Source organism: Rattus norvegicus, chromosome 2 (genome assembly GCF_036323735.1).
Source record: "Rattus norvegicus strain BN/NHsdMcwi chromosome 2, GRCr8, whole genome shotgun sequence".
In the NCBI taxonomy this organism is placed as follows: domain Eukaryota; kingdom Metazoa; phylum Chordata; class Mammalia; order Rodentia; family Muridae; genus Rattus; species Rattus norvegicus.
In genome coordinates this window covers 152431224-152438420 of record NC_086020.1, presented here as the reverse complement: position 1 = coordinate 152438420, position 7197 = coordinate 152431224, and the positions used below count along the sequence as shown (strand labels likewise).

General features: G+C 47.5%; 1 pseudogene; it reads right to left on the bottom strand.

Annotated features, from left to right (window-relative positions):
* Nucleotides 1-1074: 1074 nt before the first annotated feature.
* LOC120101017 (glyceraldehyde-3-phosphate dehydrogenase-like) lies at nucleotides 1075-2733 on the bottom strand (annotated as a pseudogene).
* Nucleotides 2734-7197: the final 4464 nt, after the last annotated feature.

The window sequence follows — 7197 nt, the reverse complement described above, 5'->3', positions numbered from 1 at the left end:
TGATATAGTGGAGAGTCTCTCCCAGAGCCTGACCAATACAGATGAGGATGTTTGCAGCCAACCATTTGACTGAGCACTGGGTCCCCAATGGAGGAGTTAGGGGAAGGATTGAAGGAGCTGAAGGGGTTTGCAACTCCATAGGAAGACCCACCAACCAACCAGACCCCCCCCCCCAGAGCTCCTGGGGACTAAACCACCAACCAAAGAGTACACAGGAAGGGACCCGTGGCTCCAGCTGCGTATGTAGCAGAGAATGGCCTTGTAGGGCATCAGTGGGAGGAGAGGCCCTTGGTCCTGTGAAGGCTCAATGCCCCTGCATAGGTGCTAGGGCGGGGAGGTGGGAGTGTGGGTGTTGGGGAGCACCCTCATAGAAGCAGGGGGGAGGCAGGGATGGGATGGGGTTTGCTGAGGGGAAGCCAGGAAGGGCGATAACATTTGAAATGTAAATAAAACAACCAATAAAAATTAAATAAAGGAGCTCAGCCCTGTCTCTCCTACAGGTTAACAACTGTGGCAAGTGTTTCCTCCATTTGCTTGTCTCTAAGATGAAGATAAAAGCAGGTTTACAGTTTCAAAGCCTCAAGAGCTCTGAGTACCAAAAATAAAATTGTACTTATGACCTATCTGGGAGCAAAACATGTCCGAAATGAGCACACTTGAGACGAAGGCCAGACTTCCTACGTCCTATTTCTGCATACATTTAGAAAAATGGTCATCGGTCTGAATACAGGACGTGGCTGCCGACACAGAGGGTGTCATGGAGTCAGTGATATGCACATCCTCTGACTTTTTCCACATCTCCAAGTTCTGCTGTGCCGGGGTGGCCCCAGATTGGAATTAGGGACTGTGGATTTTTCAGTACATGTGTTGCCACCATGAACTGTGCAGTTTGAATCCTGGCACCCTGGCTGGGTCACAAGGACATGAAGGAAGGACAGGTACAAATGTCCACCTACAATGAAGCTGGGAGCAGGTGGGGCTCTCTCACAGCTGCAGTGCGAAACCTCACTGTGTTAGGTATGGCACAGGGGAGGGGTTAGTTGGTTTCAGTAGGAGCTCTCTGAGGGTGAGCGGTCTCAGGCTACAAATATCCAAGAAGAGGAAGCACAATTGGTTGGTTGGGTTTTTTTTGGGGGGGGGTGCAGCGAACTTTATGGTGGTATTCACGAGAGCAGGGAGGGCTCCCAGGCCCCTCCCATTATTATGGGGTCTGGGATGGAATTGTGAGGGAGATGCTCAGTGTTGGGGGCCGAGTTGGGTCAGGGACTCCTCAGCAACTGAGGGCCTTCTTCTTTCTCTCAGTGTCCTTGCTGGGGTAGGTGATCCAGGGTTTCTTACTCCTTGGAGGCCATGTAGGTCATGAGGTACACCACTCTGTTGCTGTAGCCACATTCATTGTGATACCAGGAAATGAGCTTTACAACGTTGTCATTGAGAGCAATGCCAGCCCCAGCACCAAAGCTGGAAGAGTGGGAGTTGCTGTTGAAGTCACAGGAGACAACCTGGTCCTCAGTGTAGCCCAGGATGCCCTTTAGTGGGCCCTCAGATGCCTCCTTCACCACCTTCTTGATGTCATCATACTTGGCAGGTTTCTCCAGGCGGCATGTCAGATCCACAACGGCAAGAGATATTTTGGGGGCTAGGAGCACAGAAGGCCATGCCAGTGAGCTTCCCGTTCAGCTCTGGTATAACCTTGTCCAGAGCCTTGGCAGCACCAGTGGCTGCAGGGATGCTGCTCTGGGCTGCCTCACGGTCATCACGCCAGCTTTCCAGAGGGTACACCCACAGTTCTGAGTGGCAGTGATGGCATGGTCATGAGCCCACATCCATGATGCCAAAGTTGTCATGGATATCATGGTGGCGCAGGATGCATTGCTGACAATCTTGAGTGAGTTGTCATATTTCTTTCTTGTGGTTCATACCCATCACAAATATGGGGGCATCAGCTGAAGGGGCAGAGATGATGACCCTTTGGCCCCACCCTTCTCCATGGTTGTGAAGACACTAGGAGACTCCACGACATACTCAGCACCAGCGTCACCCCATTTGATGTTAGCGGGATCTCGCTCCTGGAAGATGGTGATGGGTTTCCCGTTGATGACAAGCTTCCCATTCTCAGCCTTGACAATGCCATTGAATTTGCCATGGATAGAGTCACATTGGAACATGTAGACCATGTAGGTGAGGTCAGTGAAGAGGTCACTGATGGCAACAATGTCCACTTTGCCGGATGCAGAGGAGAAGGCAGCCCTGGTAACCAGGCACCTAATACGGTCAAATCTGTTCACACCAACCTTCCCCATTGTGTCTATGGGACAAGGCTGGCACTGCTCAATATGATGCAGCTGTCTCTGGAACAGGGAGGAGCGGAGCTGTTTCGAGACAGCATGTCATTGTGTGGCTCTGGCTGTTCTGGAACTCACTCTAAAAACCAGATTGGCCCAGACTCAGATATCTGCCTACCTCTGCCTCTCAAGTGTTGAAATTAAAGGCATGAGTCATCACTTCCTGGCCTTTATTCAGACTCTAAAGGAAAGCGTTGCCAACTCTCTGTGCCTGACCCTTATGGGTAATGGTTTTGTCAATTTACCATAGACCATGGTCTTGGAGTCCTTAGCAGGACATATTCATGACAAAAGACACATTCACTGTGGACTTCACTGTGTCAGAGCTTTCTCCACTTCCTCCAACCACAGTGCTATGGAGAAGAATAGGTGCCATTTCAGAATACATCCTGGCACACAAGTATCATGTGTGTGCGTGTTAAAATCACAATAGTAACTCTCTGGTCTAAAGTCTCTGGTTGTAAGGCACTTAAGAAGGTTCTGGAATAAATGCCCAGTCTTAGGGGCCATGCCCGTTGTATGTGATTCTGCTTCTGGGACTCCTGGTCTGGGGCTCATATCTCAGGCTTCTCAAGCTAGCCCTGTACTTGTATTACGGTGAAGCAACCTCTGCCTGCTGGGGTGGGTGTCGAATGATATGGTGTTTCTAGGTTGTATTAGTCTGCAATGGCTGGTGCAGCCATGTACTACAAATTGAGTGATCCGAACTGCAGAAACGTACTGCCCTGCAGTTCTGGGAATAGATAGCCAAGACCCAGTCATTGGCAGGACGAGTTTGTCATTTTATTTTGTTTTTCTTCAACATTCTCTTCTTTGTTCTCTCTTCTTAAAACACACTGGTGATGTTGGATTCAGACCTATTCTCTGATTTTTAACTTAATTATCCCTTTAAAGTTCCTAACTCTGAATACTGTCAGATTCCAAGGTACTAGAAGTTAGGCCTTCAGTGTATAAATGGACTTGAGATGCCTATAACACTATTTTTAGAAACTAAATGAAATGTCATTCTTACTGGATGGATGCCACGTGCTTGCCAGCTTGTGTCTGCCTCTGTGAAGACAAGGCCCAGGACCACTTAGAGTCAAACCATTTGAGTGCTTAACAAAATCTGCCTGCTCCAAACATGTACATCATGATCTGGGGAGAGGACAGCAGGACCCAGCTATGGTGCATGCTTGTTTTTACATTAAGATAAAGGTTTCATTGAACTGAGGAATGTAAGGAATGGCTGCCGACAGCAGACACTCTCTTTTATCCCATAACCACTGTAGCCTCCAAGGAAGGGTCACTGAGGGACAAGCAGAACTGGACTGTGTGAAGTCGGAGTGGGAATCCCCGTTTATCATTAGGGTGCTTCAGGTACCTTTTGTCTACTAAGGCTTTGACAGAAGGAACAGTCCCATAAAAGCCAGCCTCCAGGAGGCAGTCAACATCTGCCCCTCCCCTTCAGCGCAGTTGCAATGTGGATACCAAGAAAGGCCTATGGGAAGCATCTTCCTAGCACGGGGCACGATACGGAATGGGAATGCAGGCTGACAAGGAGTTCCAGTGTTTTTTTGGGGGGGAACTTTTCCTCATCCCACCCTCACCCCTGCTCCTGGATGAACCTGAAGTATTTTACCCTCACAATGGTCTAAGGCAGTGTGGTTCTCAACCTGTGGGTCATGACCCCTTTGGGGCCAAGCGACTCTTTCACAGGGGTTACCTAGGAGCACCGGCATATCAGATATTTACATCACCATTCACAACGGTAGCAAAACTACAGTTACGGAGTAGCAACAAAAATGATTTTATGGTTGGGGCATCACCACAACATGAGGAACTGTATTAAATGGTCACAGCATTGGGAAGGCTGAGAACCATTGGTCTAAGGCCTGAGCCCTGAAGTAGTGTTTCAAAAGATGGGCAACAGCGCCATTCCAGAGCCCACTGCCGGTTGGGAAACAGAGGTTGTGTTGGGTTCTTGTTGTTGACTCCACTCCGAAGCTTCCGATTATGTCACGTGAGGTAGGAAAACAGCAGGGTCACGCGTCAGACAAGCAATGTAAGGCCTCTGGAGTGGGTGTCTGTTACAGGTGTCCGTGTGTGCACACCCGTGTCCCACGCCTGTGCCGGGGTGGCTACCAGCCTCCCGTGCAAAAGTTCCAGCAAAACAGCTGGTGAGTGGGCTTCTAAATGGAAGTGATTTTCCTAGCACCATGACAACAAGACACCCTCGGAGCTAATGGCGACGCTTCAGCCCTCATCTTTCTCTGCTGGTTCCTGCTTACACTTCACGTTTCTTAAAATACTTGCCTGGCAGGCAATGTGGTGAGTCACCTGTACCATCGCGCAGAGCAAGTGGGAGACACTTCCTTCTGCAGAGGAGTCCGGAGCCAGCCCAGTACCCGAAGCCTTTCATTCACATACGGTTCCTGTCAAGGGAGGTTTCTCACTCTGCCAAAGCAGTGATTGCCCAAGAAAGCAAAGTAGTTTGGATGTGTCAAGCTACAGGACTCGGACTACACAGGGTTCAGGGAAATTAGGGAGATTTGCCTGGATATCTCTTCCTCATCTTCAGTCTGTGTGAGGTACTTGGGCCAGGTGCTGAAATACTAAAGCTCACATGGAGTCACCATTGCCTGTGGTGTTCTGGTGCACCTCTGAGTCAGTTTTGTTCCTGGAATTCCATGAATTCTGATGTACTAAAATGATTAAAAGTTCTGAACTTGGTGACTTGGAACTCACACAGTTTACAATGTTAAAGCAGTAAAAAGAAATATTTGCCAAGAACTGTCAACTAGGATCGTGTCTGTGTACCTTGTATCTACTTGAGTTCTGCAGGCTGCATATTGTGGTCTACATGTCTGGGAGTCACATTCAAATCCTTGGTTCACTGACGATTAGCTGGGTGACTTTAGTCAGGTTATTTTGTCTCCTGGAATGTTTATTTCCTTAACTTTTCATAATAGTGTCCCTCAAATTACATAAATAAAAGGAGAGGCCATGCATGCTCATGAAAGTACAAGGGCCGGAGAAGTGTCTCAGGGCTTGCTGCTCTTCCCGATGACTTGAGTTTGGTGCCCAGCACCCATGTCCACATGCAACTTCTGCTTCAGAATATTGGGCAATCTCTTCTGGATTTTATAAGCAAACAGCGAGATGCATTGTATAAAAATAAATCTTCTGGATAAAAAGGAGAGATTCAGTATAGAGCAAGGCCAATATATATTTGTGCCTTTTCCTATCTCTCTGGATCTTTCTCATAGTTTGGAGTGAGCACCATTTCTGGCTATATGGTGTTAACATCAATATACTTACATATGTGAATTTGCCTACCTTTAGAACATGGTAAATAATTACCCAAGAAATAGATGATCAGGACACAATACCCTGAGACCATTGGTGGTAAAAGTCACAAGGAGTGATTTGGATGGTGTCTTAGGGTTACAATTGCTAGGATGAAACACCATTACCAAAATCAGCTTAGAAGGAAAGGGTTTATTTCACTCACAGTTTGTCATCAAAAGCAGTGAGGGTATTAACTCAAACAAGGAAGGAACCTGAAGTCCGGAGATGATGCAGATGTCATGGAGGGGTGCTGCTGACTGGCATGCTCTTCATGGCTTATCCAGCCTGCTTTCGTATAGAACCCAGGACTACTAGCCCAGGGATGGCCCCACCCACAATGGTCTAGACACATCTCACCAGTCACCACTTGCCCTATAGTCTTGCCCACAGCCTGATGGTACAGAGGCGTTTTCTCTTCTCTGATGACTCTAGATTGTATCAAGATGACATAAATTAGCCAGCTCAGATAGACTTCATAATGTTATAAAATCAAAGCCTCTAACTTTCAGAAACCTGTGGGTAGTTTCCTTCTGGAAGAGCCATTGCAGTTCTCTGTAATATAAAACGTTGTTTCTAACTTCAGGGTGCCAGCTGGTGCCACACTGGCAGCTGTTCGCTCATTTTGCTGCAAGGCTCCTTCTAAAGCCCTTCCCTCAGCAGCATCCATTTCCTCAGATCTGGCTCAGGCTTCTGACAACTACTGGATGTCCGTCACAAAGATCTGTGTTTCTCTTCAACTTTCAGTGTTTGCTGGTTTCCTTTCTGTTATTCTACCTGCTTCAGTATTTTGGTCTACCACATGATGCTGGAATGAGATAGGGCTTGAGTCCAGTCACATCCCTTACCCCTCTAGCCGACCTCTGTTTTCTCCTTTTTGGTTTTCTGAGATAGCATTTCTCTGTGCAGCCCTGGCTGTCCCAGAACTCACTCTGTAGACCAGGCTGGTCTGGAACTCAGGTATCTGGTTGACTCTGCATCTGTGTCCCGAGTGCTGAGTTTAAAGGTGTGAGTCACTGCTAATTGGCTCTACTTCACGTCTTTCAAATGGATCTGTTTTAGTTGCTTTCTCATTGTGGTGAAGAGACCCCAGGACCAAGGAGACTTATAGGAGAAGGCAGTAACAGGGACTTACAGTTTCAGAGGGTGAGTCCCTGCCCATCATGGCAGAGAGCGAGACAGCAGGCAGGCCAGTGCTGGAGCAGGGTGACACCCCCATCCAGACAAAGCAGAAGGCTATAGGATAGGAATGGATATTTACCAATTACACATCTGACATAAGGTTAATATCTAAAATATTTGAAGGAGGAGGAGGAGGAGGAAGAGGAGGTGGAGGAGGAAGAGGAGGAGGAGGAAAACACCCCTGGATATCAAGGAAACAAATAACTCAATTTAAAAATGGGATACAGAACTAAACAAAAACTTCTCAAAAAATAAAACATGAATGGATGAGAGACAAAGAAATGTCCAACATCCTCAGTCATCAGGAAAATGCAAATCAAAACTACTTTGAGATTTTTATCTT